We start from the raw sequence: 24,000 nt of genomic DNA on the forward strand, positions 1-24,000 counted from the left end.
TGTGAGGAATTAGATGGTATTTGATTGAGTTAGATTGCAGTGGGTAGGGTATCTCACCAATAAGTTACAATATGTTGATCTTAAATTCCCTCATAAAATGGAAATATGCTATTATTTCCTGGATATATTAGTAATACAAGATATTGGATATATCACTGTGAAGGAATATTTCATATCCCTTGAATAAAGTAAGTTCACTCTGTCCTTTTGGTGACTTCTCAAGGAACATAACATGCGTGAGTTGGCCATGCCTTAATGTTTGGGGAACTAGCCACTCCCAGAACACATAGATAATACTTGGAGGATCTGGCTAGTCCTCCCAGTATATGATTAATTAACTTATATCTTGTGGCCCCCGTATGATATCTCCTTGATGGACAAAACCTGTATTCCCATGGCCATGTGCCTGACCAACTTGAAACAGTGTGTGGAGCCGTTGGCAAAAAGCCTTCTTTGTCTAGGTCCCTATAAAGTCCCCCCGCCTAGTGTAAGTCCTCGGAATCTCAGCCATGGAGAGGACGCTCTGCCTGGGACCCTTGTGCTCCCAATTCGGACCCTGAACGCTGTATCCCAGGATTCCCCAGCTGATGTAATTCAGGTGTTCGTGCTCCCCGAATTGGTGATGTTTTCTTTTTCTTTTTCTTTTTCTGCTATAATGATTATTATTATACTTATTACTCTGTGCTTATTGTGTATTATCTGTTGTATTGGATGTAATTATAGACAGTCTATAATTAAACTACTTTCATTTTTAAAGCAGTGTGGGAGTATTATTTACAGGAACGAATCCGAACCCCTAAAAATCGCAAAACACACTGATATACAAGGTGGCATGTTTTCATATATAGTATGCTGGATCCTATTTGATAAAAGCCTTGAATAAAACCCTGCCTCTTATACCTTCTACATTTGTGACCATGGGTAAATCATTTAACAACTGTTAATTTCAGGCAACCCTAAAAAAACATGTTATAGTTGGACTATGATGTGCATCAGTATGATGCAAGGATGAAATCACAAATCCTTGCAATACTGATGTATGTTGTTAATAAGTAAACTTATTACAAAACTGTACTCCAGAGTCTGTTTTATTAAAGAAATAAGATAGAGTTACAGAGGGAATATAGAAAAGAAGAAAAATCAATCAATCAAATAACAAACATTTATTAAATAATTGCTATGTATCAGGCAGTGATAAGCAGAAGAAAAATGTCACGTCATCTTCAAGGAACAGCATGTAGGGCATTAACCTAGACACTGAAGTGCCTTTAGGGGAATGTGAATTTAAGAAAATTAGAAGTGTAGGAAGGGTCAAGTTTTGAAGAACATTTCATGTCAAATAGAGGATGACATTTGATCCTGATAGTAATAATTCCAGGAGCCGCTGGAATTTATTGAGTAAGTGGGATGAGTGGTAATATTGTCAGACTTGAATTTTTGTGCTTTTATTTTTAAGGCTGAGTTGAATACAGATGGGAAGAGAATTGAGGTTGGAAGACTGTTTAGAAGGCTATTAAAATTGTCCAGGCAAAAGACAGGATAATAGAGGGGAAATGAAAGGAAAAGGGTAAAAGGAAAAAGCACTTAAGTTGTATGTTTCATGTGCATGATACTGTACTAAATTACTTAATTTAATCCTCACAATGAACCTTCAGGTTTGGTGTTAATAACATCTCCATTTTACAGTTAAGAAAATGGAGGCAAATAGTGATTAACTGACTTATTCAGAGAGACAGCTAATAAGTGTCTGAGGTTGTATTTGAACTCAGTTCTTCTGAAAAACTCCTATCTTTTCTGAACCCCTTTGTTGTTGAGGACACTATCAACATTCCAATATTTCAAAACAACTGCACTATTAATCTAGCCATCTCAGGACTTTGCTTGGTAATGAGACCAGTGAGTCAATGTGGGGGACACTACTTCTGCCTTCTATAGATCTTGTATTATTCCAGTTTTCCCTTTCACACAGAATTCTAAGAAAGCAAACAGAAGGAAAGTTAAGTATACCAATGCTTTTCTCAGTAGAAAAGGAGAATTTGACTGTAATTTCATTGTCATGTATATTAATACTGAAGTGAATCTCCATTTGACTTTTTTCATCATTTGAGAATATGAAGAGGATATGAAAAATAAATTACACTGTTGGGTGGGGGTTGCAACCAAAACATTTTAGCAATTACCATTTTAAGATATTAAAATTTAATCTGACCTATATAATTGATAGTGGATGCAGAACTGACCTCTGAATCAGGAAGACATGGGTTCAAGGCTATCCTCTCACACAAGTTTGCTTTGTGACTGAGGGCAAGTCACTTAATGTATTTGTGCCATAACTTATCCAAGACTATGAAATATATAGTGGTATATAATTAAATTTATAATTATATATGTGTGTGTGTGTGTGTGTGTGTATAAATAATTATATAAAACTCTAAATTGCCCAGTAAGTTCAGATCTACATTGGTAGAGAATCTTCTGCCTCAGATGTGTCCTTAAACTAATAAATCATCCATCTCCTAAACTAGAATTCAAGAAATAGTAGGTTAGGCAAGGGAGGAATTTATTGAAGTACTCCTTTACCAAATGAGGCAATTAAGTATTTGGCAACATTACTATGTCCTTTCAGGCATTATTCTCCCTCTAATGGACAGGGATGATATTACAACTCTTTGGAAATGTGACGTGTCACTTGTGCCTCCACCAAACCATAAGGTGGAGACAGTTCAAACATTTATGATGGGTATATAATTCTGAGTTAGTCTGTGCTTGTTAAAATGATGTTGAGCTATGTGATTGTACAAATTGAACAAACCCAAATACAGACACCACATGTTTAAAGAACTTTGAAAACTGGAGTATTATATTAATGCAAGCAATTCATTGATATCACCATATGTAGCATACTTAAATAAACACTATATATTTCTTAATAAACTTCTTTTTCTCAGTGCAAAATTATTGAGTAAGTGGCACAAGGGGTGATATGTTCAGACTTGAACTTTAGGGTTCCTCAAATACTCAATACTAAATACTGAGTATCTCTTCAAATACCGAATATATCTATACCTATATCTATATCTATATCTATATATATGCTATTACTGCTAAAATTATATTATTTATTTATCGATCAAAATGTTGCATACCTCCTAGTAAGTCATTTGGCTTTTACTGTTTTGCTGTTTAGTAAGGAGAAGAAGGATATGCAAAGCCTACTGGGACTGGAATTAATTAAGCTTTGAAACATCCTTTCCTACTGGGGAACTGCAAAATACATACTGTTTCTCCTCCAATGCCCTAAAGTTTCTCAAATCTCTCATGAACTACTCCTCTACCCCACCTCAGTCACACCCAAGATGGGCATACTTTTGTCCTTGCCATCACCAAAAATGTACTTTCTCTGCAATTCAAGAATTCTGAAATCCAAACGTTATCTATTGACTTTCCACACCTTCCTCTTCCCTTCTTTACCAAAGCCTTACTCTTCATCCACACCATGGTCTCCATTTCCTTGAGACTTCAGTTCTATCCCAGATTATCTTCCCTGCAATTAGAACTGCCTCTTCTTTTTTCCTATCTTCACCCACTGATAAACCAACTCAGTTTATAGTCTTCCCTTCTTGTACGATAGGTTCCTTTATCACATTGCTGATCAATACTATCAGAACTTGGATGACTCTTGCCATTTGTCACTTTTGCTTTTATACATATACAGATGAAAAAAGATGGAGAAAATCATGCAAGTTTCCTGACTGGGTTCACTGCAAATTTTTGTTATATCATCTCAACTAGGTCTTCACTTCTGTTAGGCCATGGTATTATGCCTCGCTCATCAATTCACTCTCTCATTCTCAACAATAGGTCATCCAAACCTTTTCATCTCTGCTGAGTTCAAGATTTGTTCCATGTTGTCATATCAGCAGAATTGAGTCCCTGTTCAGCTCTCTGAGTCTGTCTCCCCAATCTTCTCTTCTGAGTTCTAGTGAGATCACTACAGTTCCATTATGTTCTGGGGGACTAGCTGCAGTATCGTGTCCTATCCTTACATCACAATTATTTCCTTAGTCATTTGCTTGTATTTGTGATCTTATGCTGAATAAATTACACATTATGATTTCTCCTTAGGTTTCTGATTATTACTCAGAACAGTGCTCTTGAATTCTTTTTTAGGCTAATTTTGGAACAAGTTGGGCAGTGTTGCTTCCTCATCCTCATCCATCTTATTTGTTTTCAGAGAGTAAAGATGATAAAGTGAAAGGTGGGATACTAGGGGCAGTCTTCCAATAAATATGGAGAAGTATGGAATCAAGGGCACATATATGAAAGGGTACATGTGGATTGTTTAACCCTGGAGAGAAGAATCAAACAACACAAAACATGATTATACAGTGAAGGGAAGATCAAAGTAAATAAAGATAAATTGAGATATTGATATACACATGTAACTGAATTCTTACTAGGTCAACAAAGGAAAAAACGTTGAGAAATGTACTGAATATATGCAGATTAAGTTAAACATGATTCCATTAATGTGGAAATCTCCTCCATCAATATAGATTTATAACTAGTAAGTTAGTTGGAAATACTGATTTGTTACATCACTTGTCCATGCTGACAGAGTTAATATGCAGGAATCAATATCTTCCTAACGCTAAAGTTTTCTATCTATTATAACATGTTAACAGTTCAGTGATATCAGGGTAAGTATAAAAAATTTCCAATATTAGTTTGATTATGGATTTAAATTGGGAAGGAGCATCAAAAGTCATTGAGTCCAACTTCTTCATTCACACATGGGGAAAGGAGGTAGAGAGAGGCCAGATGACTTGTCTAGTGTTACAAGGCATTTTTTTGTCTAAAGAGATTACATTGAGAGCTCATTTATGTGATTACATCCTTCTAGAGGAAGCTCTCAGATGATTCATGCTTTTCTATCCCAAGTGACCCTTGTTCTTATTCTCCCATAAATCTGCCACAGGAATACTGTGGAACATTTTGAATGTGTTTATTCATCTTTGTTGATATTTCAGAGATATCAAGTGAGCATTTGAGCTATTCCTGAATTACATTTTACCTTCACTATATGACTTCTCTTCTCTGCAAACAATATCTGTTTTCCTGGTGACATTTTTTTCATTATTTCATACACATACGTACATATGTGTAGCTATAGCTATACATATATTCATATCCAAAAGAATATATCACATCACATTATATTGCTACATAGGACATAAATATTATCATACAATGTAATATATACTGTGTTCTTTCATATATGCATATATACATGTATGTGTGTGCATATATACACATGTATATATTTACATGTACATACATTTATACATAAAATGGAAATCATGGACAAATATACTTAAAGATATTTGGGGAGGAATAATGAAGGAGCAATTCCTATGCCTATTTCAGTATAGTGGGATACATTTATTATGTATCCATGAAAAAAGCAAAACAAAACCAAGAAACAGACTAAATATCTACAGAGATATAAAGGGGAAAGTGAAAGTTCATGCCAGTTGCCACTAAGTATCTAAAAGTATCTACATAATATCGAAATAATTACTGAATTTGAATGAAAAAAGTTAAAGAAACAGAGAAGACCATTCTTATTCATTTTATAAATTATCATAAAGAACAGCCAACCATGTGTTTGACTTTGGAAAAAAAATAGAAATATGAGACCAGACATGGTTTTTCCACTCATGGATCTTCTATTATTGACTAAGGTCATATTGTGCTCCAAAAATGAGTTATAATATAAATTTCATTTTTATTAAATAAACCTTTGTCAAAAAAATTTATTAATATTGTTTTCCTACAGCATCTTTATTTCCTAAAATATTTCTCCTTGTCCAAGGAGCCATTCTTCATTCGAAGAGAGAGATAAAGAGAGAAATAGAGATATAGACAGAGAAAGAGAGAGAAGAAGAGACAGAGAGGCAGAGAGATTCAGAAAATCAGAGAGAGAAAAAATACAAAGAGAGGGAAAAAGCACTTCAGAAAAACTAATATATTTATCATATTTGACTATTATTTTGTGCACTGTTCCACAGCTTCATCTTACTACTTCTAAAGGAAGAGGGGGGATTATGTATCCATTTCCCCTTCTCTTTTTTTCTCAGCTAAAATTTTTGCTTCTCATTTTACTGAGAAAATTAAAACAATTAAAACTAAATTCCTTCTCTCATTTTCTTCATTTAAAAATCCTTTGATATTTCCCCTTCTCTCCTCCTTTTTCTGAAGTTCTAAGCAAGAAATCACCATTCTCCTTGCCAAGGAAAACCCTTATATGTACATGTGCACTTTATTCTACCCTTTTGCCAGTCTTCAGAATCTCTTCTGTTTACATTTTGATGACACACTAATCCTTGATTACCATCTATCTCCATGAGTAGTCTTTCTTGGGCTCCTCTTGTGGCTCATCATCTATATGACAACCCACTTTGACTCATCTCCCAAGACTACACCAAGCTTTGACCATGAACCCCCATCCCCAATTTCTTAAACAATAATATCCTAATAGTTACTCTTTGCTGCTTCATGAAACTGAAGCCAAATGAAATTTTACCACTACTAGTGGTGCTGCTACTAACAGCACCAACCCCTAGGGTGAGAGGGAGGATTTATTTTCAAATATTTTTAGGGCCCTATCTATTTATACAAATTTGATAAAAATATTATTACAAAATTCAAGGGCCCATATGAGAAATGCTCATTTATCAATAAAGATTTCAAAATAAAGAGGAAGGGGCAGAGCCAAGATGGCAGGGTAAAAGCAGGATCTTCCCTGACCTCTCTCCCAATGTCCTCCAAGAACCTGTAAAAAATGACTCTAAACAAATTTTAGAGCTACATAACCCACAGAATGACAGAGTCAAACACACCCCCAGATGAGAAAACGTGGAAACAGCGACAGAAAGGGTCTATCACACTGGGAAGTGAGCAGAACAGTCAGGCATGGGTTACACCAGTACATACAGGCCTTAGCAAGCCTCAGGTGACTGAATCATTGGCAGTTCTGGCAGCTTCAATACTTCTCAACCCCTAAACACCAAAAAGGTCAATGGGAAAATTCTGTGGGGCTTGGATGAAAGACAAATGCAGGGTCTCTCTGAGTTTGGCCCTAACCACAGGACAGCAGGGGTGGTGGCAGCTCTGACCGGTGATGGTGGCAGTTACCAGTGGTGGTGGCAGCACCAGCACCAGCAGTGGCAGAGGCTGATGCAAGAGCTCTAGGCCCACAAATGGTGGGGGATTTAGTGGCTGATACAAAATCCCTGAAGCCAGGGACAGGACACACTTCCCCATCCTCCATCCCCACTAGAAGCAGAGTCCTGCCTTTTCAAAGAGTTAGAAAGCCAAGTATTTGGCTGGGAAGATGAGTAAAGATCATAAAAGAATTCAGACTACAGAATCTTACTTTGGTGACAAAGAAGATCAAAACATACAACTAGAAGACAACAAAGTCAAAGCTCCTCCATCAAAACATCCAAGAGAAATGTGAACAGGTCATGGAAGAACTCAAAAACCATTTTGAAAATCAAGTAAGAAAAGTGGAGGAAAAAATGAGAATAGAAATAAGAGTTATGCAAGAAAATCATGAAAATTGAGTCAACAGCCTGCTAAAGGGGATGTCATAAATACTAACAAAAATAACATTTTAAAATAGACTCACTCAAACGGCAAAAGAAGTCCAAAAAGTCTATGAGGCAGAAGAATACCTTAAAAAGCAGAATTGGACAAATGGAAAATGAGATTCAAAACCTCAATGAAAAAAATAATTCCTTCAAAATTAGAATGCAGAAAATGGAAGCTAATGACTTTGGAGAAATCAAGACATTCACCCTTTACCCATCTGGCAAAAGAAAGCAGAAGGAAAAGAATGAAAAATAAATGGAAGACAATGTTGAATATCTCATTGGAAAAACCACTGACTAGGAAAACACATGGAGGAGAGATAATTAAAACATTATTGGGAAGACCCAAGATGGTAGAGTAGAAAGATACACAGATGCTTAGCTCTTACCGTACAGCCCATAAAACACCAGTAAAGAAGAACTTTCAACAAATTCTAGAGCAGCAGAAGCCACAGAACAACGGAGTGGAGGAGATTTCTGTTCCAGAGAGACCTGAAAAACCGACTAGAAAGGTCTGTCATGCACCTGGACCCAGAGCCGAGCCCAGCCCTGCCTTGGCCAGGTGCCATTGAGGGGAGTAGATCCGAGCAGGCTTTAGGAATAGAATCTCCAGCAGAAGTGCATGTCCCTCAACCCACAGGTGCCAAAGGTCAGTGAGAGAGATTTTTTGGCTGGCTGAGAAGGGAGTGGGGTGTCCCCATAACTCAGGCCCCCTTGGGAGGCAGCAGTGGAGGCAGAAGTAAACAGGGGTTCCAAAGCAGACAGGGGGCCAGATCCATTATTGAAGGTCTCCTTGTAAACCCCCAGAGGGAACTAAGCCCTATGTGGTGGCTCTGCCCCAACCTGAGCAGCTGAACTTAATCTCACAATGAATAGTAGCCCTGCCTCCGCCAAAAGCCCATAAGGCTTGGGAGCAGCATTTGAATCTCAGCCCCCAAGCTCTATCTGGGCAGAACTGGAGGCGAGGTGGTTGTGGAGAGGAAACTCAGAAGTCAAGTAACTGGCTGAGAAAATGCTCAGAAAAGGGAAAAAAAATAAGACCATAGAAGGTTACTTTCTAGGGGAACAGGTGTCTCCCCCCATCCACTCAGATGAGGAAGAATAAGACATACTGTCAGAGGAAGTCAAGTCCCCTGCCTCCAAAGGGGACTTAAACTTGGCTCAGGCAATAGAAAACCTTAAAAAACAAGTTAGCATCTTACTAAAGAAGAACAAAAAGAGTGCTGAGGAAAATTACAGTCTTAAAAAGAGGCTAACCCAATTAGAAAAAGAGGTCCAAAAAGCCAGAGAGGAGAAGGAGGTTTTAAAAAGCAGAATTAGCCAAATGGAGGAAAACGTTCCAAAGCTCACTGAACAAAATAATTCATTGAAAGAGAGAATTGAATTCAGGGAAAAGAATGACTGTGAGTTAAACCAAGAAGTTAGTAAACAAAACCAAAAATTTGAAAAAATAGAAGATATGGTGAAACAACTAATTGGAAAAACAACCGACCTGGAAAACAGATCCAGGACAAATAATTTAAAAATTATTGGACTACCTGAAAGCCATGATCAAAAAAAGAGCATAGACATTATCTCTTATGAAATTATCAAGGAAAACTGCCCTGATGTTATAGAATCAGAGGGCAAAATGGATATTGAAAGAATTCATTGTTCACCTCCTGAAAGAAACCCAAACAGAACAACTCCTAGGAATATTGTGGCCAAATTTCAGAGTTCCCAGATTAAGGAGAAAATACTGCAAGCAGCTAGAAAGAGACAATTTAAGTACTGTGGAAATACAATCAGGATAACACAAGATCTGGCAGCTTCAACATTAAGTGATCGAAGTACTTGGAGTGGGATATTTTAGAAATGAAAGGAACTGGGATTGACACCACAAAAAACCTACCTAGCAAATCTGAATATAATACTTCAAGGGAAAAAATGGTCATTCAGTGATATAGACAACTTTCAGGATTTCATGTTAAGGAAAAGACCAGATCTGTATTTAAAATTCCCAAGACAAGAATCAAGAGAATCATGAAAAGGTAAAGAGAAAAGAAAATTCATAAAAGACTCTCTAAAGCTGAACTGTTTACATTTCTACATGGAAAGAAAATATTTTTAACTCTTGAATCTTTTCTCAGCATTGGGTAGTCAGAGAGATTGCACACACACACACACACACACACACATACACACACAGATAGATAGAGAGAACAGGGTGTATTATATCAGAAGAGATGATATCCACATACACACACACAAAAAATATAAAAAATATATAAAAAAATATAAAAATATAAGAAAAATAAAATAAAATAAAAATTAAGGGGTGAAGGAAGAAAATTCTGGGAAGAGAAAAGGAGTAATGGAATGGGGTAGGCTATAACTCATAAAAGAGATAAGACAAATCTTATTCAATGGAGGAGATAAGGGAGAAGGAAAAGGGGTGGGGAAACAAAGCTACTCTCCCCACGTGTGGCTGAAGGAGGGAATGATATGCTCACTAAATTTGATATGAATATTTATATACACCACAAGAAAGTAGGAGAGGAGGCGACAAGTGGAGTGAGGGGAATGTTAGAAGGGAGGGCATATGGGAGAAGGGAGTCACCAGAACACTTTCGAGAAGGGACAAGGGCAATTGCAGGGGGGAAAAGGGGAATAGCGTAGGTCAGAGGGCAAATATAATTAGTATTACACAACATGATTACTAGGGAAGTCTTTTGCAAAAGAACACATATTTAGTCTATTGAATTGCTTCCCTTCTCAGTGGGGCTGGGGAGGGAGTGGGGGAGGAATTCAAAGTATTAGAAATGAATGTTGAGAATTTTTATTGCATGTAATTGGGAAATAAGAACTACAGGGATAGGGGTATGGATATTCATTTTGCCCTTCAAGAAAAGAGAGAAGATGGGGATAGGAGAGGGGCGGGGGATGATGGAGAGGAGGGAAGGAATAATCAGAATGCAAGGTTTTAGGAAACAGGGGGAGGGGAGTGATGGGGAGAAAAATTGGACATGTTACAAAGTGAAGTAAAAGCATTTAGTATTAAAACAATAGACTGAATTAATTACTGAGAATAAATCAATGACATCTTTAGTTTGGACAAAAGGATTTCAGTATAAATTTCCAAGAGGAAGGTCACCTCAGGTAAAATTTGGCATTGATGGAAAAGTCAAGATTTTAATGGTAAATTAGATTTTATGGTTGCCATTCAATCAGAAACTAGAACATGTATAGAAAGACATGTAAGTCACGTAAGACCTTGCCTCAAAAGATGTTCCTTAGCCAAAGTGAAACTTTAATCATATTTTAAACCTGGTTATTGGAATTGCCATTTTTAGATGCTATGGGACTATTAAGTGACTCTTCTTCTGAGTCTAACTCCAAGCATGGGAAGCAAGAAAGGCAATCTGATGCCAGTAAACTGATAAGATGCTGGTATGAACCACATAGGTGATCTCAAGGGAAGGGTGGGAGAGCAGCTGTTCAGTATGGGCTGAGGTGGGATTCTCCTGACTCAATTTCCCCACTGACACCTGGCAGACTTTAAGCCTGACTGAATGTAAGTGGATAACCTAATCCTGCCTGGGGCTGACATGAAGTTGGGGAGATATTGTATCCCTGCAATGTCCTTACTATTGATGGCAATTTCCTACAGTCAAAAGATTTGTAAGATTAATACCAGATCTATTCAATTATAGATTATGGGTAGGGGAACATCAAAGGTTGTATAAAATTAAACTATTAGGCATAGGACTTTAGATCAACAACATTAAGTTTGGGTCCTTTAATTCTTAATAATACTGTGGAGACAGGTCAAGAACTTGTGAAGTTAGCAACATAAATATTATCTGTGTCTCTGTTGATAAATGTTTTAAAAAAATAAATTATTTTGTGGTCCATATTGCAAATGCTTTAAAAAGATGTATCACCTAACCAAATGTTTGAATTGCTTTATCTGCTACAAACTGTGTTAAAAAAAAAAATTAAAAAATTAAAAAAATTATGGGGGGGGTGGAGCCAAGATGTCAGAATGAGAGCAACGACTCACCTAGGCTCTTGGATAAACTCCTTCAGATACCTCTGAAAGGAAAATATGACCAAATTTTGGAGGTGTGGAATCCAGTGGGAGAGAAACTGTGGCAGATTTGGAGCCCACAGCACACAATGCAGCACGTCCAGACTAGCACGTCTAGTGCAGCAGAGCAGAAGGATTTCAGGAAACCTGAGACAACAACAGGCAGAACCAGCAGAGCAGCACCCTACGGTAGGAGACCAACACAGCTGAAGGAGTGGTGGCCACTGAGCACCAGATATCAGCACAGCAACTCCTGAGACTTTCAGCCCAAAGATTAAACATCGTAAGTCACCTACTTGAAATTCTGGGAGCCAGGATAGCAGAGTGATCAGTAAATGCTCTCTCCTCCTCCTCTGATGACCTTGAAAGAAACATAAAATATTTCCCCATAAAAATCCTGGATCAGCGGGAACAGTAGAGGCAGCAAATAGTCTCACAACACCTCAGGCTAGGAAAATAGCTAAGGGGAATTTCTCCTATTTTGGCAGAGGCAAACTGGAAGGACAGAGGACCCAGGGCTGAGGAAACTTGCACTAAGACCCAGGCAAGCCTCAGTGGCAGGAGAGGAGCCCCAGGAGGGGTGGAAACTCACATTAGCACGTAGGTGTGCCTCAGAACTCCAGGGGAAACAGGAAGACAATAGGGCAGCTTAGATTACCATCCGCTGAGCTTGCCTTTCCCTCAGTTCAGCTGAGGAGATCTCTTGTGACCAGAACACTCCTCCTTCACACTTAACAAGGTAACCCCAGGGCTGATCAGGGAAACACAAAACAAAAACCTGCTCTTAGCTTTTTCACCCATCAGTTCAACACCAAGTTCTGCAGCTTCTAACTGAAAGAACCAGAAGCCACAACATACAATCACCATCATGAACAAGAAAAAGCCAAATAAGCGGGGGGGAAAAAAAAAACATAGAATCTTTCCATGGGGATAAGGACCAAAACACAAATACTAAAGAGGTCAGTACTGTGACTCTACTTCCATCTGAAACTTCAGAAGGGACTATGAACTGCTCGTGTGCACAAACACCTTTCCTGGAACAACTGAAGAAGGAAATAGAAGAAAAAGTGGCCAAAAGAATTCACTGATAAGAACATCTCTTTGAAAAGGAAAATTGAACAAATGGAAAAGGAACTACAAAAATTAACTGGAGAAAATAACTCCCTAAAAGGAACAGTTGGTCAAATGGAAAAGGAAACACAAAACCTATCTAGGAACATTGGATAAATGGAAAAAGCAGTACAAAAATTAACAGGAGAAAATAACTCCTTAAAAGGAAAAATTGGACAGATGGAAAAGGAGATGTAAAAGTTAACTGAAGAAAACAATTTGATAAAGATTAGAATTGGGCAAGTAGAAACTAATGACTCAATGAGACAGCAAGAATCAGTCAAACAAAATCTAAAGAATGAAAAGACAGAAGAAAATGTAAAATATCTAATTGGAAAAACAACTGACATGAAAAATATATCCAGGAGAGAAAAATCTAAGAATTCTTGGCCTGCCAGAAAGCCATGATGAAAAAAAAGATTCAGGACAATATCTTCCAGGAAATCATCAAGGAAAACTGCCCAGAAGTGCTAGATTCAAAGAGCAAAATAGCCATCGAAAGAATCCACCATTCACCTCCCAAAAGGGATCCCAAACTCAAAACCCCAAGAAATACCACTGCCAAATTCCAGAACTATCAAGTGAAGGAAAAAATACTATAGGCAGCTAGAAAGAAACCATTCAAATATAGAGGAACTACAGTCAAGATCACACAGGACCTTGCAGCTTCTACATTAAAAGACTGAAAGAACTGGAATCCAGTATTCTGTAAGGCAAAGGAGTTGGAACTACAAACAAGGATCAACTACCCAGCAAAGTTCAGCATAACATTTCGGGCAAGGAGATGGTCACTCAACAAAGTAAGGGAGTTTCAGACCTTCCTGACAAAAATGACAGAACGTAATAGACAATTCTATCTTCAAATGCAGGTCTCAAGAGAAGCTTAAAAAAGGCAAACAGGGGCGAAAAAAAAAAAACAACTTGTTACTCAATTTGGGCAAACTGTATACCTCCCTATAAGGGAAGACGATACCTGTTAATCTTGAGAATTGTGCATCTATTATGAAATATAAAAGGAATATACGTAGAGGGAATGGGTACAAAGTAAAGGATGTCATGTTAAAAATATGATTTCAGTATGCGAAGGGATTGTAATCTGAGGAGTGAAAAAGAGGAAGCCAAAAATGGTAAATTACATCACAGGAAGAAATACAAAATTATAGTAGAGGGAAAGAGAGGAGGGAGATGATCATTGTTTAAGAGATACTCTCATCTGATTTAGTTCAAGGAGGGAACAATAAATTTAAGTAGATAATCATAAATAGCTCCATAGGCAGTAGGAGGTAAGGGGGAAGATAGGGGAGGGAAGTTAAAAGAGATGGAAGAAGTAGTAAGGGTAAAGGGGAGTAAAAGGGAAGGGGCCTAAAAGAAGGCAGGGAAGGCTGCAGGAGTAGGTGGTGAAAAGTGAAAACTCTGGAGAAGGGGAAAGATGACGGGAGAGCTAAAAGCACAAACAGTGGGAAAGAGGATGGAAGAAAATACAGAGATGGTAATCATAACTTTGAATGTGAATGGAAAGAACTCTCCCATAAAATGGAGATGGATAGCAGCATGGATTAAAAGCCATAATCCAACAATACGTTGTTTACAAGAAACACATTTGAAAAGGGGGACATGCACAGGATAAAGGTCAAATGTTGGAGCAGAATGCACTGTGCTTCAGCTGATGTAAAATAAGCAGGAGTAGCAATCCTAATCTCAGACAAAGCAAAAGCAGAAATAGATCTCATCAAAAGAGATAAGGATAGAAACTATATTCTGCTAAAAGGCACCATAGACAACGAAGCAACATCATTATTAAACTTGTATGCTCCAAGTACTATAGCATCCAGATTCTTAGAGGGGAGGCTGGGGGAGTTGAAGGAAGAAATTGACAGCAAAACTATACTAGTGGGGGACCTCAACTTCTACCTCTCTGAACTTGATAAATCTAACCTCAAAATAAACAAGAAAGAGGTTAAGGAGGTAAATAAAACTCTGGATAAGGTACATATGATAGATCTCTGGAGAAAATTGAATGGGAATAGAAAGAAATATACCTTTTTCTCAGTAGTACCTGGCACATTTACAGAAATTGACCGTGTACTAGGACATAAAAATCTCACAATTCAGTGCAGAAAGGCAGAGATAATCAATGCACCCTTCTCAGGATGCATTAAAAATTATATGTAATAAAAGGCTATGGAATGATAAACCAAAATTCAATTGGAAACTAAATAATCTAACCCTTAAGAAGAAGTGTGTTAGAGAAGAAATCATAGAAACAATCAACGACTTCATTCAAGAGAATGACAATAATGAGACAAGCTAACAAATTTTATGGCGTACTGAAAAAGCAGTTCTTAGGGGAAGTTTTATATCTTTGAATGCCTACACGAAAAAAATTGAGAAAGAGGATATCAGTGATTTGGGCGTGTGGCTGAAAAAGCTACGAAAAAAACAAAACAAATTGAAAATCTCCAAGCAAATACCAAATTAGAAATACTAAAAACCAAAGGAGAGATTAATAAAATTGAAATTAAGAAAACTATTGAATTAATAAATCCAACAAACAGTTGGTTTTATGAAAAAAACTAATAAAATTGACAAACATTTGGTCAATATGATTTTAAAAAAAGAAAGAAGGAAATCTACTAACTAATATTAAAATGAAAGGGGTGAACTCACCTCCAATGAGAAGAAAATTAAAACAATAACTAGAAATTACTTTTCCCAACTTCATGCCCAAAGATTAGATAATGTAAATGAGAGGGATGTATATTTAAATAAATACAAATTGCCCATATTAACAGAAGAAGATGTTGAATACTTAAACAACCCCATCTCAGAAAAAGAAATTGAACAAGCCATCAGTGAACTCCCTAGGAAAAAATCTTCAGGGCCAGATGGAGTCACAAGTGAATTCTATCAAACATTTAAAGAACAGTTAATTCCAATAATATATAGAATATTTTCGAAAATTGCTGAAGAAGGAGTCCTCCCAAATTCTTTCTGTGATACAAATATGGTTTTGATACCTAAACCAGGAAGAGATAAAACAGAGAAAGAAAATTATAGACCAATTTCTCTAATGAATATAGATGCAAAAATTTTAAATAAGATTTTAGCAAAATGAATACAGCATATTATCATGAGAATAATACGTTACTATCAGGTAGGATTCATACCAGGAATGCAAGGCTGATTCAATATTAGGAAAACTATTAACAATATCCATCATATCAACAACAAAACTAACAAAAGCCATGTGATTATCTCAATAGATGCAGAAAAGCTTTTGACAAAATACAACACCCATTCCTATTGAAAACACTGGAGAACGTAGGAATAAAGGGAACTTTCCATAAAATAACAAGCAGTATCTACCTAAAACTTTCAGCAAGCATTATATGCAATGGGGATAAGCTAGATGCATTTCCAATAAGGTCAGGGGTAAAACAAGGATGTGCATTATCACCACTATTATTCAATATGGTACAATAAGGTTAGCTATAGCAATTAGACAAGGTAAAGAAATTGAAGGAATAAGAACAGTCAAAGAAGAAACCTAATTATCACTCTTTGCAGATGATATGATGATTTACTTAGAGAATCCCAGAGATTCAAGTAAAAAATTACTTGAAATAATAAACAACTTTAGTAAATTTGCAGGTTACAAAATAACCCAGCACAAATCTTCTGCATTCTTATATAGTAGCAACAAAGTCCAACAGCAAGACATAGAAAGAGAAATCCCATTTAAAGCTATGGTAGACAGTATAAAGTACTTGGGAGTTTACCTGTCAAAACAAACCCAGGTACTATATGAACATAATTACAAGACACTTTTTGCCCAAATAAAGTCAGATTTAAGTAAGTGGAAAAGCATCAGTTGCTCATGGGTAGGATGAGCTAATATAATAAAAATGACATTTCTACCTAAATTAATTTACTTATTTAGTGCCATACCAATTAAACTATCAGATAATTATTTTCTAGAGCTGGATAAAATAATATCAAAATTCATCTGGAAGAACAAAAGGTCCAGAATACCAAGGGACTAATGAAAAGAAATGCTAGGGAAGGTGGCCTAGCACTGCAAGATCTCAAATTGTACTTTAAAGCAGCAATTATTAAAACCACTTGGTACTGGCTAAGAAACAGAAGGGTAGACAACTGGAATAGACTTGGCACTAAAGATACAGTAGGCAAGGAATATAGCAACCTCCTGTTTGATAAACTCAGGGACCCCAGCTTCTGGGATAAGAACTCACTGTTCGACAAAAAATTGCTGGGAAAACTGGATAACAGTGTGGTGGAAACTAGGCATAGACCCATGCCTGATACCATACACAAGAATAAAGTCCAAATGGATACACGATCTAGGTATAAAGATGGATACCATGGACAAACTGGAGGAGCAAGGAATACTGTATTTATCAGATTTATGGAGAAGGGAAGAATGTTTTACTAAAGAAGAGATAGAAAGCACCATGAAATACAAGAGGGAAAATTTTGACTACTTTAACCTGAAAAGTTTTTGCACAGCAAAACCCAATGCAAACAAAATTCGGAGGGATTTAGTAAATTGAGAAATATTTTTTACAGCTAATCTAGGGGATAAAGGCCTCATTTCTAGAATATATAGATAACTGAGTCAAACGTTCAACAATACAAGTCATTCCCCAATTGTTAAATGGTCAAAGGATATGAACAGAGAATTTTCAGAGGAACAAATTAAAAATATCTATAATCATATGAAAAAATATTCTAATCACTTTTGATTAGAGAGATGCAAATTAAAACAACTCTGAGGTGCTACATCACACCTATAAGATTGGAAAACATAATAGAACAGGAAAATGATAAATGTTGGAGACAATGTGGGAGAGTTAGAACACTAATTCATTGTTGTTAGAGTTGTGAGCTCATTCAACCATTCTGAAGAGCAGTTTGGAACTATGCCCAAAGGGCATACCCTTTGACCCAGCAATATCACTACCCGACTGTTTCCCCAAGAGGTCATAAAAATGGCAAAGGGTCCCACATGTACAAAAATATTTATAGCAGCACTCTTTGTAGTTGCCCAAAACTGGAAATCAAGGAGATGCCCATCAATTGGGGAATGGCAGAATAAATTATGGTATGTGAATGTAATGGAGCACTATTGCACCATAAGAAATGATGAACAAGAAGACTTCAGAGAGGTCTGGAAGGACTTATATGATATGATGCTGAGTGAAAGGAGTAGAATCAGGAGAACTTTGTGTACAGCAAGGACCACAGTGTGCGAGAGTTTTTTCTGGTAGACTGGGAACTTTGTAATAACACAAGAACTTAAAATAAAAAATTCCCAATGGTTTTCTAAGGCAAAATGCCTTCCACACTCAGAGAGAGAACTATGGAATTCATTTGCAGAATGTAGCAGATAATGTTTGTGTATGTGTGTATTATGGTTTGAATTGTTACATGACTTCTTCCATTTATTTTAGCTTTTCTACACGGCATGACTATAGTGAAAAAGTATTCAATAGGAAAGTATATATAGATTTTATATAGAATTGTACACCATCTTGGGGAGGGAGGGGGATAGTGGGGGATAGGTGAGGGGGGTAAAAATCTAAGTTTATTGGTAGTGATTGTAGAACATTTAAATAAATAAATAAACAAACAAACAAATAATTATTGGACTACATGAAAGCCGTGATCAAAAAAAGCTTAGGCATCATCTTTCTAAAACTTATCTAGGAAAAGAGACTTGAAATTCTAGAACCACAGGGTAAAACAGAAATTGAAAGACTATACTGATCACATCTAGAAGGAGATTCTAAAAGGGAAACTCCTCGGAATACTGTAGCCAAATTCCAGAGCTTCCAGGTCAAGAACAAAATATTGCAAGCAGCCAGAAAGAAACAATTCGAGCACTGTGGAAATATGGTGAGGATAACACAAGATCTAGCAGCTTCAACTTTAAGGAATTGAAGGCCTTGGAAAATCATATTCTGGAAGATAGAGGAGGTAGGATTAAAACCAAGAATCACCTACCCAGCAAAATTGAATATAATGCTTCAGGGCAAAAAGTGTATATTCAATGAAATAAAAGACTGAAGCATTCTTGATGAAAAGACCAGAGGTGAATAAAAGAAAAATTGACTTTCAAATACTGGAATCAAGAGATGCATGAAAATATGAACAGCAAAGAGAAATCATAAGAGACTTATTAAAGTTGAACTGTTTACATTCCTACATAGAAAGACAATATTTGTAACTCATGAGACAGTATTAGGGTAGTTGGATGGAATGGATAGATAGCTGAATAGATAGATAGATAGATAGATAGATAGATAGATAGATAGATAGATAGATAGATAGATAGATAGATAGATGATAGATAAATAGATAGATAGATAGATAGATAGATAGATAGATAGATAGATAGATAGATGATAGATAAATAGATAGATAGATAGATAGATAGATAGATAGATAGATAGATAGATAGATAGATAGATAGATAGAGATAGAAAGATAGAGGGCACTGGCTGAGTTGAATATGAAGGGGTAATATCTGAACAATAAAATTTAGTGGTGAGACGAATATATTGGGAGAAAGAGAAAAGAAGAGAAAGAAGGGGGAAAATTTTCTCACTTAAAAGAGGCAAGAAAAAGATTCCACAATGGAGGGGAACAAGAGGGAGTTGATAAGTAATGACTGAACCTTAATCTAATCAGATTTGGCTTAAGGAGGGAATAACATACACACTCAATTGGGTATCTTAACAGGGAGGAAAGGAATAAGAGTGTCTTTAATTATACAAAGGAGGGCAGATTGGGGAATGTGGTAGTCAAAAGCAAACCATTTTGAAAAGGTTCAGAGTAAAATGAGAAAATAGAATATTTGGTGGTTAGGATAAGATGAAGGAACATATGGTTATTCTTTCACAATGTGACTCTTATGGAAGTTTTTTGCATAACTATTAATGTATAACCTATATCAAATGACTTGCTTTCTCAGTGGGGGAAGGAGGTGAGGAGAGAAGAAGAGAGAGAATTTGAAACTCAAAATCTTGTGAAAATGAATGTTGAAAACTAAAAATAAATAAATTGAAAAAAACAAAAAAAAAGTTACTTATGTATTGTTCCATTATTTAATCGATGCATGTGAAGAGTGTTCTTTGTGTAAAATTGGGGTGGCTAGGACTTCAATTGATCTTTGAGGAAAAGGTCTGTCTCAACAGAGTAGTTAGTGTTGGTTTCAGGTCTGCTTCAATGAATTGGTGAAGTTCCCAGATTTGTTTTGACTGGATTCAAGCAGGTCCAGGGTCTACTCCAGCCATCAAACCCATTGCAATGAGAATATGGCACAAATTGGAAACAGTTTCTGTGCTGAATACTTTGCAGATAAGGTCCTTAAAAGCACCTGCATTTATAGTGTAAGTTGTTGAGACCCTTTTCCAACAGCAACAAAAAAATCATGTTTTTCTTCAAAACCCTTTCCTATCTTCTAAAGTGATAAAATTTGTAATTCTCTGAGATGTTATTTCTTTATATTTTGTTAATGGATTTGTCTTCTATGCAATTGCTGGCTTTGCTTACCTTGTATCTTTTCCTGACAGTAAAGAGTCAGTATCTGTTATCTGAGTTGATTTCTGCAGCCCTTTAACACTTCATTTTTGTAATTCCTTTACAAATGTTAAACTTAATAGCTTCTATTTGTCATTATTTTTCATAATCAACAGCTTGAGTAAATCATGTTTGAATACTTATAATTGTATGAAGGGTCTTCAATTTTTATTATTCCTTGTAATCTAGTAGTTAATTTTCTAAAATATTGCTTTGATAAGGAGATGGTTAGACTATATATGACTTAATTTAAAAGTGATTTCTAGATTCATCTAATCTTTTTTCTTCTGACATAGTCTGTGTAATTTGTGTATGTGTGTGTTGTTGTTGTTCACTATTTGCCATGTGGAAATGCTTTCAAATTCTTTTCTCAAACAAACCAAACATGAGAATGTAGGTCTGAGGTTTCTCAATAGTTTATACACTTTGGTTTATTAGATTTCATAATTCTTAACATTATTTTCCATTTTATTTTTCCTTTTTCCTTTTCTATGTTCATCAATGTTTTTAAGTTACATAATATTAGAATAAATTTTGAGTTGGATTGAAAGATTTTTATCAAATTTATCACAGAATAATGTCTTCATTCTCTGCAACAGATGTTGGCATATAGGTTGTGGCATTATAGCTGTAATAAAAATTGCAATTAAGTTGTAATAATAATAAATAATGCCAAAATAAATCACATTTATGGAGCACGTTTTTAATTGTATAGGACTTTACAATGTGTGTGTGTGTGTGTGTGTGTGTGTGTGAGAGAGAGAGAGAGAGAGAGAGAGAGAGAGAGAGAGAGAGAGAGAGAGAGAGAGAGAGAGAGAGAGAGTGAGAGACAGACAGACAGACAGACACAAAGAGATACAAGGAGAGGGAGAAAGAAGGTGAATAGAGGCAACGCATACTCAACTTTTACATAACCTTATGGCTTGATGGAAAGATAATAACGTTTTTTGTTAAACAAATAAATAATCATAGAATTTTAAAGTGATAAGTAGCATTAAAGGGTTTTTTTGTTCTCTATTTTAATTTGTGGATTTGGAAAATGGAAAAAAAGACTTCAGTGTCTCTGTCCTGCTGTGCTGATTGGTGCATGTCTGAAAGGAGAGAAATTTCATGAGGGAATGGGTAGCTCAATGAGTAAGAGTTCTGATCAGATTTCATACACATTGCTTATGTGGCTTTGGACAAAGTACTTCACCTCAATTTCCTCAACTATAAAATAATGTCTGACACATAGTATGGAATTAATACATATGTATCCTTTTTCCTGTCCCTCTGGCATGCTCACTGCACTCCCTGCTCAGGACTACTCAACTTCTTCAGCAGACTGTCCTCTGCTTCAATGCTCTCCACTCTCTCCTCCACTTTACAGGTATATTTTATATTTTGCCATCTCTTATTAGATATAAACTCCTTAAGTGTATAGACCACCTCATTCCCCCACCCTGATCCCTAGTGCATAGCATGATGCCTAGCATATAATAAAAAGTTAACACATATAGTCCAGCTAGCTAGCTGTCATATATTTAATGAAATTAGATGACTTGCACAAAATCATAGCTCTACTAAGTCCCAGAGTCCCCCTGATTCCTGTTCTTATGATATTTCCACAATACTCTCTATCTTTACCCATTTAGGAAAAAAAAGATAAATTATTGCTATTATAGTTATTTTGCTAGAGGGATCTTAAAATGGCCATATATTTAATTTAGAGCATTTCATCTATATAGAATTATATTGAGGGAAAGATATTTGGGGTGGAACCCTATCAGATATATCAAAGAAATTGGTAGCAAATTGTGTAGTGTACCAGTGAGGATGGAGGGAAAAGAGGAAATTACCCACACATTTCAGTTACTTAAGTCTCCTTGGATGGGAGTAAGATTAAATTGTCTTTTTGGTCACCTGGTATAATGAATGAGACATAGAGAAAAAATAATATTATGATTTATCCTTTGATAAATAATATTACTCTGTACTCCATCCTTTCCCATATTTTGTCCTAACTCCTCTCTTAGCCTAGCTCAAAAGGAGAGGTCTCCCAGTCTGTAGTAAGGTATAATTGAGGAATGTGATCATCACTCCTAGCCCCAGGCTATGTGCTGATTGACCACTTTAATGTGGAATACCCCACCCCGCTCTTCTTTTTACCATGTAAACTCAGAACCAGTTTGGACTAGGACCTCCTCAGGGGATGGTTCCAATTTCCTTGCTTTTGCTTTCCAAATTTAAGGTCTCAGCATTCCATTGACAGAGGGATGTGATCAGCCAAACCTGAAGGCCAACCTACTTTTCTTGAGTTGCAGACTAATCTTATCACTTGAGGATTATGAAGGAATAGGAAAGAACTGAGGTAATTCTCAACCCACTTCATTAAAATATCTACCAGCTGTGATTGTCTTGCCTTTGCCAGGAGAGGCCCAAGAGATGTGTGGCAGGCAAATCCAAAGGAAGATACACCTAGGTTTAACAGACCAGGTTGGCCTTCACCCTGGATTTTTGGTCACTGTGAGAGACAACTGACACAATTTATTGGTTACTGCTAACCTAACTAATAAATTGATCATTCTCAGGTCAGTTGGCTTATTATTGAGGTCCAGTGTGACACTGTTTTACAAACAATTCAATATTATTGGAACAATATCTTTCACTGGGGATAACAAAAAAAAAAACAACTGTTTCAGCATCATTTTTTTTTTTTTTACTAACTACAGATGTTGCAATTTCAATCTGGTCCTGGGTTCAAATCATCTCTTTCTAGTTATGTGACCATGGATAACTCATGAACTTCTCTGACCTTCAATTTCCTACTATAAATTGATAATCATTTCTATATAACCTATCTAACGGGGTTATTAAGAGACTTAAATGATACACCCCATGTCATTTGATCAGAAAATTTGACACCACTACCTAGAATGCATTATTTTTATTGACTCTCTGGAATGATACTTCAGCCACCTAAGTGGGCAAATGCCTTTACATGCTCAGATAAAAGAAGGATATAATATAAATGTGTCACTCAACTTTAACCTTGACTAAAATTGGGTAACATCTAAAACTTATGAATTTCTTAGAACAGAAAACAGGAGACAGCTCACAAGTTGAAGACAAATTAACTACAAAATATGTTTGCTCAGTCTACAAATAACTGCTTTCTTTGATAGCCATCTGTGAATTTAGAAAGTCCTCTCTATCTCTGTCTCTCTGTCTGTCTTTCAGTCTGCCTGTCTCTGTGTGGATGTAAACAATAATAAAAATATCCAGTCATTTGGCAAGATTCTCTTTCGATGAAGGTAGTCTACAAAGTATTCAGTGAGTTTCAATTGAATCAATAAATTAAAAAAAAAAAAACTTCCTCTGTCATGTCAAGATAATTAGAGACACCCTGTTTCCCAGAACTAAGGTCCACCAATAAAACTGTGCCCTGAAGAGTCCTTTGTAATCTAGATGATCTCAGCCTTTGGCAAAGTGTATTGCTTTGACTAACACCAAGTGTTTTCTGAGGGATTTATGATTTTCATATCACTCAATATCTGTTTAGATTTGTTGGAGCTCTTCCTATTT

At 36.3% G+C, this 24,000-nt stretch overlaps 1 pseudogene; it reads left to right on the plus strand.

Moving 5' to 3' along the window:
* The first annotated feature begins 394 nt into the window (after positions 1-394).
* Positions 395-24,000, plus strand: part of LOC140507721 (mitochondrial fission factor-like) — a 30,165-nt pseudogene continuing 6,559 nt past the window's right edge.

Source organism: Notamacropus eugenii, chromosome 5 (assembly GCF_028372415.1).
Source record: "Notamacropus eugenii isolate mMacEug1 chromosome 5, mMacEug1.pri_v2, whole genome shotgun sequence".
NCBI lineage: Eukaryota > Metazoa > Chordata > Mammalia > Diprotodontia > Macropodidae > Notamacropus > Notamacropus eugenii.